General features: G+C 43.9%; 1 protein-coding gene across 1 annotated transcript in view; it reads left to right on the top strand.

Moving 5' to 3' along the window:
* The window catches only part of PLAC1 (placenta enriched 1), a 77788-nt gene that overhangs the window by 27214 nt on the left and 37211 nt on the right, over positions 1–13363 (top strand). The gene's annotated exons all lie outside the window — the stretch shown is intronic.

Raw genomic sequence — 13363 nt, 5'->3', positions numbered from 1 at the left:
CATGGCATCTCCTGCATCTTCTGCATCACAGGCAGGTTCTTTACCACTGAGCCACCCAGGAAGCCCCATGGGTTAGAATAGCAGCTACTTAACCTTGAGCTGGCTAATGAACCTCTTTGTGGTTCAGTTTTCTAGTCTGTAAAATATTAATAATCATACTGTTGTGAGGATTAAATGAGATCAGATGAGCATGTTAAAGTGCTTAGAACAATGTACAACACATTGTTCATTGAACATTATTATGTTCAGTAAATGCCAACCATTTTCATCATCGGGCATCCATGTCCAGGTATGGAGCCAGGAGTGGCAAGGGTCACACTACACAGAGCTACCCTTTCTCATGTGTCATGTGTCTCTGGGATCTAAGTCATCTTTTGTGAGGTGTCTGCTCTGGATGAGGTGAATTTCTTCCATCTGCAGAGCTAACTGCCCACTGGATAGTCTTAGTCTCTCTAGATTCACAAGCCAGTGATAGTGACCCCAAAAAAGGGTGAGAATCTATTCCATGAGAGGGAAAGTGTGGTTATTTAAACCAAGCAATTGTCTCCCCAGTTTGTAGAGGACTTAACAGAACTCTGATTTGAAGGCTCTTGGAGTTGACAAAGCATCTTTAGAAAAGAATGTTCCCTGGGGGTACTCCATGTCCACAGAGGTCCAAACAAGAGAAAACAGATTGTGGTTAGACCCAGGGAAGATATTTTTACCACAGATGGATAAAATACTGGGCTAGATTCCCAAAACAGGTTATATAGTGTCTTTCCTGGTAAATTGCGCAAAGAGTAGCTGGCCATCTGTCCTAGATTGTGTTATAGACCATCCAAGCAGGAAAAGCCCTTAGAGGCCATTTTGTCCAAGTCTTGATTATAAGAATGAGAATGCTAAGATCCAGAGAGAGGGGACAATTGCCCTATAGCCAGAGAGCTACTTATTAGCAGACTCAGGATTTAAATCCTAGGCCAAAAGCTTAGGCCATTGCACCACGTTGCTCTTGTTCAACTGCTAAGTGGTGCCCAACTCTTTGCCACCCCATGGACTGCAGCGCACCAGGCTTTCCTGTCCTTCACCATCTCCTGGAGCTTGTTCAAACCTATGTCCATTGAGTCAGTGATGCCATCCAACCATCTCGTCCTCTGTCATCCCCTTCTCCTCCTGCCCTCAATCTTTCCCAGCATCAGGGTCTTTTATAATGAGTCAGCTCTCCACATCAGGTGGCCAAAGTATTGGAGCTTCAGCTTAAGCATCAGTCCTTCCAAAGAATATTCACGATTGATTTCCTTTAGGATGGACTGGTTTGATCTCCTTGCAATCCAAGAGACTCTCTGGTTCTGTAGTACCAACATACTAAAAAGTAATTGAGGCCCACCCAGAAGGACTCAAAGGTAATGAGCAGGGCCCAACTTGCCAGTCCACCCATGTATCCATCTGATTTTGAAGCTCTGGCTGTCCAAGTGTTTCAGCCAAGCCTCCTCACCCGGCTAACTGGTCTTCTTAGCTTACTATTTGAAAGCAGCTGTGGTTAAAGCAGAGCTTGCTGACTCAGCCCATGTAGTAAGGATGACTAAACACAAGAATTTCCTGTGGGGGGGTAAGGGGGATGGAAAATATCTTTCGAATGCATTTGTTTCAGGGAACCATTCTGATCAGTCAGGAGCTGGCCCACCGTGGGCCCATGAGGAAAAGCCGCAGGCTGTCCCCGCTCAGCACCAAGGCAGGGTTTACAGATGTTTCCTTTCTTTTCTGCTAAACAACACTGTGGCTGTCTCGGCACCATTTTGGTCTGGCCAGCATTTGCACAGAGTTTCATCTGCCAACCGGTACAGCCCAAAGCCAAGGGGAGCAGATGTCTCCCCTGACCGGAGGGCCCTTTCGCATCCCCCTGCATGGAGGCCTTCCCCCAGGGGTGAATGAGCCTGATCTGCTTTATCTCAAGGCAGCTTCAATCCTGAGCCCACCTTGAACTCGAGAGGATCATTTCTGCTGACTGATCAGAAAGCAATGTGGGCTGCCTTCCATCTCCAGGGTGCACTCGGGGGAGTTTGCAATCTGGAGTCGAGTCATCATTTTCAGGTCTGAATACCACACAGACCTTGGACAACTTTAGGAAACGAACATTGACTTCAGCTGGATTGCTCACCAGCTTAAGGCATTAATTCAGTGAAACTAAAATGCGGATAAATATTTCAAGGCTCTTGGCTGGAAAGGAGTCTGCCTTGCTCAATTAGAAAGTTGGAGACACCTGGTGCGTTTGGGGTCGACACATTTTTATAACTCGCAAATTAGAAAAGGGGGGCCAGGAGAGAGGGAGAGGGAACACACAGCCATCTTCCAAAAGCCATCGACCACGGCAAAGGTTCCCACACAGAGGAGTCAAGTCCGAGGGGCCTGCCTCAGCCCCTCCCCATGCCCCCCTATCCCCACCCACTTAGTCGCAAGGAGGAAACAGGACCAACTGCTTTACGGGTCTCTAAGAGTGTCGAGGATTTATTTTTCAGAAGTGAGTAACAATTTCTTATTCCAATGAAGGGGAGCGTTTTGGGTCAGCCAATGTGGTCTTGGCGGAGGGGAAGGGGTAGAAGGAGGGTGTCCCAGTTCCTTATACACCTAGCAGTGTGAGCTTAGAAGTGTAATTCCACTTTTCTCAGCCTGTTTCTGATTCTGTAAGCACTTACTTGAGCTACACATTGTGCCTGATAATAATCCAGCCTCTAAATATTCAGTGAATGAAAGGGAGGGAGAGGGCAAAAGAGTCGAGAATGTAAGACAGGACAATAAGGATCTGTGCAGCCCACAGAGTTGGTTTGAAACTTAAATGAAATAGTTATGAATTCTTCTGCTTGTCTAATACTTTACAGTTAATGAAGTAAGTATACACCCACTATCTTATTTGAATCTCACAAGACACCTGTGAGAGAAGCAGAGTAAAGATTATGTGTCTGATAGAGGGAGGTGAGGCTCAGAGAGGTGGGAAGGAATACATGAAGGAACTAGGCTCCAGATCTAGCGCACCATTAAACATTGGGCTGGCCAAAAAGTTCATTCGGATTTTTTTCCATAGGCACATATGGAAAACCCAGACAAAGTTTCTGGCCAACCCAATACTACACACCCTCTTACTTTCAAAGAAAGGGTTTTTAAAGGAGAAAGTGCTACTGGATCAATGCCTTGTAACTAAGCACACTTTGTATGAGGGTTCAAACACGATTTGAGTGCAGAAGAAGAAATATCAGTCCATGACTAGCAATGATATTCAAGATCACAGTTAAGACCTGTCCACTCAAAACACAAGAAGCCAGGGGGAAATGGCCTTGGAATGACTTGGGCTGGGATTATCTGATATTTTTGTAAAAGAACAATGGGGCCTCTGGTTGGCAGGGAGCTAACGGTTGCTATTTGCAACAGCTTGGGCCAGTGTAAGGAGACTGACTGTGGCTTCAGGTGAGCGAGCCAATATATACTTAGTTCACCCCCATCAGGTATCGCTCATGAAGCCATTAGCAGCTGAGCGGGAGCGGACTTGTGGTCTGAAACTTCTCCAGGTTTATGTGGGTCTTAGAACCTTTGACATATCCTGAATGGGGCTATTCAGGTTATGAGTCCAATCCCCATCCGATGAAGACACTTCTCTCTGCTGAGTGGCTGCCCAGCTTCCAGTGACAAAAAATCTTACTACCACTCTATGTAGTTTCTAGCTCTGGGTTCTGGCCAGCTCTACTGATGGCTGTCTGTGCCACTGACGTTTCTGACTGCATTTCTATGGGAATACAGAGATGTTGATTGCAAATGCACTCATGGAGGCCATCAGTCATGTTCCTAAAATGTTATATGAAAACAAAATTTTCACAAAGCACATCCTGGTTTTTGTGCCCTAGGTTGGCTTGTGATTTAAAAGAATCATTGTTTCTGAATTTATCACTTTTTAAAATATAGAATTAGGTTTGCTTAAAGCAGAAGTTTTTAACTTGGGCTCTGTAGTTCTCAAAGGAGATACAGAAAGTTGCATGGATTTTTCTGAAACTATCTGCAAAATTGTGTATTTGCGATTATACATATTTCTGAGAAGAGAAGTTTTTCTCAGATTCTCAAAGAGCTCTACCCTCAAAAAGGTTAAGAATGATGGGCTTAGAGGAAGGTGGAAATGTAATTGTGTTATGAATCATGCAACTTCAACTGCAATTTATTAGGAAAGTGACTTCATCTATGTCAATGTCCGTGGTCAGATTCTCTTCCCTTGTGCGACCGCTGAAGGATGATCTCCAATGGGACATGCTGCCATGCTTTGATCTTCTCCCTGACCTATTTGCAGGGTAATGGCCACACTAATAGGATGTGAGTGGTGCTTGCTATAGACTGGAATAAGATACCTGATAACACTTCCCGTCATTGAGTGGGCCAAAAATTTCATTTGAGTTTCTCTGTAAGATAGTGCAAAAGACCCGAATGAACTTTTTGGCCCACCCGGTACTTGTGTTCAGTCATCAATCCCAGAGTGCAGCCTATAAGGCAGACATGTGTGCTTCACATTTTGAGATTTGGAGGCTGATAGTTCTGATTGTGAGCAAGTCACTTAATCTATCTGAGCCTCAGTTTCCTCACCCAATAGACAGGAGTAGTATCATGGTTGCCTGAGGATTGTTAAGTGAGATGGTGGATGTATTGTGCTTGACATATAGTAAGTGCTCAATAAACAACAATGCCAACAGTATCTATGCCAGATGACCAAGTCTTTCAGTCCAGTTCAGTTCAGTTCAGTTGCTCAGTCATGTCTGACTCTTTGCGACCCAATGGATACAGCACACCAGGCCTCCCTGTCCATCACCAACTCCCGGAGTTCACTCAATCTCATGTGCATTGAGTCGGTGATGCCATCCAACCATCTCATCCTCTGTCGACTCCTTCTCCTCCCACCTTCAATCCCTCCCAGCATCAGAGTCTTTTCCAATGAGTCAACTCTTCGCATGAGGTGGCCAAAGTATTGGAGTTTCAGCTTCAGCATCAGTCCTTCCAATGAACACCCAGGACTGATTTCCTTTATGATGGACTGGTTGTATCTCCTTGCAGTCCAAGGGACTCTCAAGAGTCTTCTCCAACACCACAGTTCAAAAGCATCAATTCTTCAGCGCTCAGCTTTCTTTATGGTCCAACTCTCACATCCATACACGACTACTGGGAAAACCATAGCTTTGATTAGATGGACATTTGTTGGCCAAGTAATGTCTCTGCTTTTTAATATGCTGTCTAGGATGGTCATAGCTTTTCTTCCAAGGAGCAAGAGTCTTCTAATTTCATGGCTGCGGTCACCATCTGCAGTGATTTTGGAGCCCCAAAAAATAAAGTCTCTCACTGTTTACATTGCTTCCCCATCTATTTGCCATGAAGTGATGGGACAGGATGCCATGATCTAGTTTTATGAATATTGAGTTTTAAGCCAGTTTTTTCACTCTCCACTTTCACTTTCATCAAGAGGCTTTTTAGTTCCTCTTCACTTTCTTCCATAAGGGTGGTGTCATCTGCATATCTGAGGTTATTGATATTTCTCCCAGCAATCTTGATTCCAGCTTGTGCTTCTTCCAGCCCAGCATTTCTCATGATGTACTCTACATAGAAGTTAAATAAGCAGGGTGACAATGTACAGCCTTGACGTACTTTCCAATTTGGAACCAGTCTGTTGTTCCATGTCCAGTTCTAACTATTGCTTTCTGATCTGCATACAGATTTCTCACAAGGCAGGTAAGGTGATCTGGTATTCCCATCTCTTGAAGAATTTTCCACAGTTTGTTGTGATCCACACAGTTAAAGGCTTTGGCATGTCAACAAAGCAGAAATAGATGTTTTTCTGGAACTCTCTTGCTTTTTTGATGATCCAACGGATGTTGGCAATTTGATCTCTGGTTCCTCAGCCTTTTCTAAATCCAGCTTAAACATCTGGAAATTCGTGGTTCATGTACTATTTAAGCCTGGCTTGGAGAATTTTGAGCATTATTTTGCTAGCGTGTGAGATGAGTGCAATTGTGCAGTAGTTTGAACATTCTTTGGCATTGCCTTTCTTTGGGATTGGAATGAAAACTGACCTTTTCCAGTCCTGTAGCCACTGCTGAGTTTTCCAAATTTGCTGGCATATTGAGTGCAGCATTTTTACAGTATAACCTCTTAGGATTTGAAATAGCTGAATTGGAATTCCATCACCTCCACTAGCTTTGTTCATAATGATGCTTCCTAAGGCCCACTTGACTTCACATTCCAGGATGTCTGGCTCTAGGTGCATGATCACACCATCATGATTATCTGGGTCGTGAAGATCTTTTTTGTATAGTTCTGTGTATTCTTGCCACCTCTTCTTAATATCTTCTGTTTCTGTTAGGTCCGTACCATTTCTGTCCTTTATTGAGCCCATCTTTGCATGAAATGTTCCTTTGGTATCTCTAATTTTCTTGAAGAGATCTCTAGTCTTTCCCATTCTATTGTTTTCCTCTATTTCTTTGCATTGATCACTGAGGAAGGCTTTCTTATCTCTCCTTGCTATTCATTGGAACTCTGCATTCAAATGGGTATATCTTTCCTTTTTTCCTTTGCTTTTGGCTTCTCTTCTCTTCACAGCTATTTGTAAGGCCTCCCCAGACAGCCATTTTGCTTTTTTGCATTTCTTTTCCGTGGGGATGGTCTTGATCCCTCTCTCCTGCACAATGTCACGAACTTCCATCCATAGTTCACCAGGCACTCTATCAGATCTAGTCCCTTAAATCCATTTCTCACTTCCACTGTATAATCATAAGATATTTGATTTAGGTCATATCTGAATGGTCTAGTGATTTTCCCCACTTTCTTCAATTTCAGTCTGAATTTGGCAATAAGGAGTTCATGATCTGAGCCACAGTCAGCTCCTGGTCTTGTTTTTGGTGACTGTATAGAGCTTCTCCATCTTTGGCTGCAAAGAATATAATCAATCTGATTTTGGTGTTAACCATCTGGTGATGTCCATGTGTAGAGTCTTCTCTTGTGTTGTTGGAGAGGGTGTTTGCTATGACCAGTGCGTTCTCTTGGTGGAACTCTATTAGCCTTTGCCCTGCTTCATTCTGTACTCCAAGGCCACATTTGCCTATTACTCCAGGTGTTTCTTGACTTCCCACTTTTGCAACCATCCCCTATAATGAAAAGGACAGTATTGGGGGGGTGTTAGTTCTAAAAGGTCTTGTAGGTCTTCATAGAACCGTTCAGCTTCAGCTTCTTCAGCATTACTGGTCGGGGCATAGTCTTGGATCACTGTGATACCGAATGGTTTGCCTTGGAAACAGAGATCATTCTGTCGTTTTTTTGAGATTGCATCCAAGTACTGCATTTTGGACTCTTGTTGACGATGATGGCTACTCCATTTCTTCTAAGGGATTCTTGCCTGTAGTAGTAGATATAATGGTCATCTGAGTTAAATTCACCCATTCCAGTCCATCTTAGTTTACTGATTACTGAAATGTCAATGTTCACTCTTGCCATCTCCTGTTTGACCACTTCCAATCTGCCTTGATTTATGGACCTAACATTCCAGGTTCCTATGCAGTATTTGTCTTTACAGCTTCGGACTTTACTTTCATCACCACTCACACCCACAACTGGGTGCTGTTGTTTGGATCTTCAAGTCTTTATGAAGAGCCAAAGCTCTTTTTGTAGGACATGAGGACATGGATCACTCTAGGGCCCACCTTGCTGTCTGGGGCCATGCTTAGTGACCCATTCATGGGCATAGAAACAAAACCCATTGGACCATTGTCATCTTGTCAAAATATAGGCTTTGGCCTGTTCAGCACTTGTCATCTGCTAAAAGCTGTGAAGGAACCCTGATACCACATTTGATTATTGAATGGAGTTCTATGTAGAGATTCAGGCAGTGAGTATAGGAGGCTGGAGCAACTGGTGCAGTCAAATCAGCTCAAAACCTTCATTCAGTGCTTGGCCCAGCAGCAATCATAGTGTCCACAGGGTTTTCCCACCCCTCTTCCTATCTGAGCCTCAAAACATCTGGATGAGATCAGAAGGACAGATGTTGGAGAAGCCATTTATTACAGCAATAATATAAGCAAGTCTGGGAGTTTTGAGGACTTGGTGAAAATGCAGTGTTTTGCACAAAACAAACAAACAAAAATGAGTGTGTTAGCAAGAAATGGTAATTGAGTATTAGTTTGTGAGTATTGAGTCTATAAATGAGTATAGCACAGAGCTGGGCATGTGGAAAGGCTTACCTACATTGGGGTGTCTAGAATTCCATAAAAGGAAAAAACACAAGAGAGTCTAACTGAACACCGGATGCTCTCATCCAATTAAGGGCAGTAAGTCTTTAGAGACAGGAAGTCCTAAGTCAGTTGCAGGACCCCAGAAAGCCTTCCTCAAGGAGGCAGGTTTGGGGCTGTTCAGAGAGGCAGAGGGAAGAAGTAAAGGCTGGGAGGCAGATATGCAAGAGCTGAGAAGCTGGGAAGAGCCTGCAGGAGAAGGGAGGAGCTCAAACAGGGTGATGAGCCAGGGTGCTGCCTTGGAAAGAGTTTTGGGTAAAGAGGTTCTGGAGACCACACCCAGTTGCCCAAATGAAAACAGAAGGCATCTGGAGCAGCTAAGTGTGGCAGCAGAGGGGCAAAATGAGGGAGTGGAGCCAAAGTGTCCAGCTGGGAGCCGGGAATGAGAATCCAAACTTAAATGGTTAGAGTCTGGGCTGGGATAAAGCCACAGAAACCCAGGAAGGTGAACAATGCAAGGTGGGGTCTGCTGGTCCCTGGAGCCTTTACCTGGAGGAGCGCAAAGACTTTCCTCTCTGTATGGAGCAAACTGACTTGGGGGTCTTTCTACTTCTCTGGCATGAGAAATTTCTATTTCTTCAGCATGCCTCCTTCGGGAGCACGTGGCTGCCTGGCTTTAAGACAATCAGCAAAATCACTTGCGAAAGAGAGAAACCAAGAGGTGATTCTTCATGTTGCGAAATGATTCTTTACCAAAGGATATACAAAGAGCGCCTTGACTTAAACCCTCCCTGAAGTGCCTTTTTGAATGTAGGATGAACCAATTCAGAAATTCTATCGAAAATGTTTGTTTAAATAGCTTTAAAAAGTAAAAAAAAAAGTGGGGGGGGGGAGCCAAATGTTTCCAGTTGTCTTTTCTTGTGATACATGGGAACTGTATAAAACTTACACTTTCTGAAATTAATACTAAGCTATGGTAATTTACTGAGATGAAATATATGAGGATTAACCAGTAATAATAATAGTAGTCAATGTGTATTGAAGGCTTGCTAAGTATGACATATTACTAAACAATTTAAAGTCATTATCCTGTTTTTATCTTCACAACAGTCTTTTGAGGTATTCTCCGCATTTCAGAGATGAGGGAAATGAAACTTTAAGAGGAGTTAGCTAAATTGTATGCTATCAAAAGAAAGAAAGAGAGGGAGGGAGGGAAAGAGGAAGGAAGGATGGGGGAAAGAAAAGCAAAGGAAAGGGAAAAAGGGAAGGAATGTAACTCCCTTAGGTTATGTGCAGGGTAGCACCCTATGTCCTGAGAGGCTTTGGAGGGTAGGGTGACAAAACCCCTAGGCAGTCCCCCTCCTCAGCCTTTGCCCAGGTTTCTATTAATACTTAATGTAACAGGTCTTGTGAAACTTCTCTGATGGAAAGACACCTCTGTCAGCCTGCAGAGATTGGTCAAGGCCCTAGTCCAGCGGTGAAACAATTTTGTTGACATTTCAGCGTGACAGGTACAGAAGCAAGGTCTGCAAAGGGGGCTCGGGATTCAGTTCCCTGGGTTGTCCTGAGATTTTCTTCCTCAGATTTGAGCACTTCCCTCAGTTGAGAAAACCCAGGGCTGTGAAGCAGTTCTTCACTCCTGCTCTGGACACTGGGTGAGGAGTGGTGAGAGTTGACCCCTCCGAGCATCACGTTGGCTGGAGCTCTGAAGCACTGCTTCTACCTGCCTCGCGTGCCTGAGAGGCCAAGCCTGGATCAGCCCCAGAAACCCCCAGAGGGCAGGGGCCGTGCAGTTGATCAAGGCTGCCGACAGTGACTGGATTCATTCCGGGTTCAGCTCCTCAGCGGGGTAGGTGAAGGTGCCATACATTCATGCTCAAGGGAAGAAGAGAATCTTGTTTTTACAAACTTTAAAGGAATATAAAAATGACTTTGTGGTGTTTGAATTAGCTTTGCTGGATAAATAGAGCCCTGTGGCCCAAGGGCTTAGGGAGCATTGTGGGGAGATCAGATATTTCCTTATGCACATTTCTATATACATATGTTTCCTTATATGCATGTGCCTGAGAGCTTGTCACTGGTTCTCACTGAAACTGGTTGTTTCCTGTGGGTGACTTCTGTCTGTCCACCTAGGTGGTAAGTCCTTAGTTTAATATCTGAGCCTGTGTACTCTGAGGGGTCCTAGGCAGTTGTGTTTGGGGTCCCAGGCTGAAACTAAGACTGATATTTTTGAAACTTTCTTGGATGGAAGACAAGGGTCTTGTTTATCATTGGTTAGTCGCTAACTTGTGTCTGACTCTTATTGCGACCTCTTGGACTGTAGCCCACCACACTTCTCTGTCCATGGGATTTCCCAGGCAAGAATATTGGTGTGGGTTGCCATTTCCTTCTCTAGGGGTCTGGAAACCCTATTTAATTGCTGCTAGCAGTCTGTAGCTTATAAGAGATGAAACCTTTGATTTGGATTGTTGACAAACTATTCTTGTTTTAGTGGTGACAGCAGCTCCTATATATTGAGATCTTCCCATGTGCCTGACTCTACTAAACCCTTTACATTAGGATCACTTATCCCCCATTTTGCAGATAAGGAAAGTGGTAGAGAACTGAAGGGATTTGACTAAAGTAAGGCTCCTAGTGAGTGGAGAGGTGCGATTTGAACCTGTAATTTTTTTTTTTTTGAAGATCTAATTGGCTTTATTTATTTTATTTTTAATTGAAGAGTAATAGCTTTACAATCGGAGAAGGCAATGGCACCCCACTCCAGGACTCTTGCCTGGAAAATCCCATGGATGGAGGAGCCTAGTGGGTCACGAAGAGTCAGACACGACTGAGCGACTTCACGTTCACTTTTCACTTTCATGCATTGGAGAAGGAAATGGCAACCCACTCCAGTGTTCTTGCCTGGAGAGTCCCAGGGACGGCAGAGCCTGGTGGGCTGCCATCTATGGGGTCGCACAGAGTCGGACACAACTGACGCGACTTAGCAGCAGCAGCAGCAGCTTTACAATATTGTGCTGGCTTCTGCCATCTGCCATACATTAATACGAATCAGCCATATGTATACATATGTCCCCTCCCTCATGAAACTCCCTTCCACCTCCCATCCCATCCCACCCCTCTAAGTTGTCACAGAGCACCAGATTTGGGTTCCCTGTGTTGTATAGCAAATTCCCACTGACTATCTATTTTACATACGATAATATACATGTTTCAGTGCTAGTGTCTCAATTCACCCCACCCTCTCCTTCCTCCACTGTGTCCAAAAGTCTGTTCTTTATGTCTTCATCTCCTTTGCTGCCTTGCAAATAGGATCCTCAGTACCATCTTTCTAGATTCCATATATGTGTGTTAATATATGATATTTGTTTTTCTCTTTCTCACTTACTTCACTCTGTATAATAGGCTCTAAGTTCATCGACCTCATTACAACTGACTCAAATGTGTTCCTTTTTATGGCTGAGTAATATTCCATTGTGTATATGTAGCACAATTTGTTTATCCGTTCATCTGTCGATGGACATCTAGGTTGTTTTCGTGCCCTAGCTATTGTAAATAGTGCTGCGATGAACAATGGGGTACGTGTGTCCTTTTCAAATATGGTTTCCTTGGGGTATTTGCCTAGTAGTGAGATTGTTGAATCCTATGGTACTTTTCCTAGTTTTTTTTTTAAAGGAATCTCCATACTTGAACCCACAATCTTAATGACCACACAAATCTTCCCTGGGAAAATTGCTCAGAATTCTTCTCCTTGCAAATTTCAAGCAGGTACTCTTTAAGGGAATTAATATGTGGTTCAAGAAGCAAAAGTGGCTTTGGGAGGAGAAAGATACATAGTTGTCTATGAGCGAGGCTGGGAACCACTTGTGCAAGCTAGTCTGCTATGGGAGCAATTGTATCTTGACTGGGGAGAGAACAAGGAAGTTGATGGGACCACCTGGAGCTGGACAGCCAGTCCCTGAACTGGGCCTGAGCCTCAAGAGGGAGAAGGCCAAGGCCAAGGCCAGAGGCCAATAGGCCTGGAAAACTGGCACCATGGCACTGCTTCTAGGCCTGGGTGTCCTAGAATCATATAGAGGAGACGCCCAGCTCTTTGTACTGGGTAATATTCCCATGTACACCTCTGTTATGACTTGTGTCTTTTTTGCATATTTTCTAACTGGTTATCGCTGGTATATAAGAAAGTTTTTATTTCTGCATGTTCACTGTACATTTAACTACCCTCGTGAATGCTCATTAACTTTTGATGTAAAATTATAATTCACTCACATCTCAGTGAGTGAATGATGTAGTGATATCCTTGCATATCAGTTTTTTAGATATGCAAGGATATCATTACAAAAATAGAGAGAGAAAAAGAAAAAAGTTAGTCACTCAGTCATGTCCAACTCTTTGAGACCTCATGGACTGTAACCCACCAGGCTCCTCTGTCTATGGGATTTCTCCAGGCAAGAATACTGGAGTGGGTTGCCATTTCCTTTCCCAGGGGATCTTCCTGACCCCAGGATTGAACCCAGGTCTTTTGCATTGCAGGCAAATTCTTTATCATTTGTGCCACCAGAAGATATATGTGTATATATGTATGTATGTATGTGTATATAAATATATACACACAGTATATATATATATATATATATATATATATATATATACATCTACATATTGGGACTTCCCTGGTGCTCAGGTGGTTAAGAGTCAATGTTTCCACTACAGTCAACATTTGTTGGTGGAAGGAAGACAGGAATGCCATGCAGCCCCCCAGGAGAGATGGTCTTGGATAGAGCCTCTCTTTGCCATCCCGCCACAGGGCATGAACAACCCCTCCTCTCACATCAACCTCCTTGCCATCATCCATCACTTTGGGTGGCACCAGCACAATCACTCAGTGACAAGCAAACCAGGTTACAGCACTTTTCACATCAACAGATTGGCAAATCACAGACACCAGTGTTTGTCATTACCAGGTATCCTGATTTTTGTTTTGAACACTATGATCATCATTCCTTTGGGTAAATCCCTAGTGTCCAGATGTTTGCCTTTCCACACTGTAAAAGGAGAATCTTATTACTGGTTTCTAGTCACCTCAGAGCATTGTGGGGAGAGTCGAAGCCAGTCTGGAAGCTGGATGTCTAAACATCCCTGGGCTTGTG

The sequence above is a fragment of the Bubalus bubalis genome, chromosome X, assembly GCF_019923935.1.
Source record: "Bubalus bubalis isolate 160015118507 breed Murrah chromosome X, NDDB_SH_1, whole genome shotgun sequence".
Taxonomy (NCBI): domain Eukaryota; kingdom Metazoa; phylum Chordata; class Mammalia; order Artiodactyla; family Bovidae; genus Bubalus; species Bubalus bubalis.
Note: the sequence above shows the minus strand (reverse complement) of the source record. Positions and strands in the feature narration are given on the sequence as shown.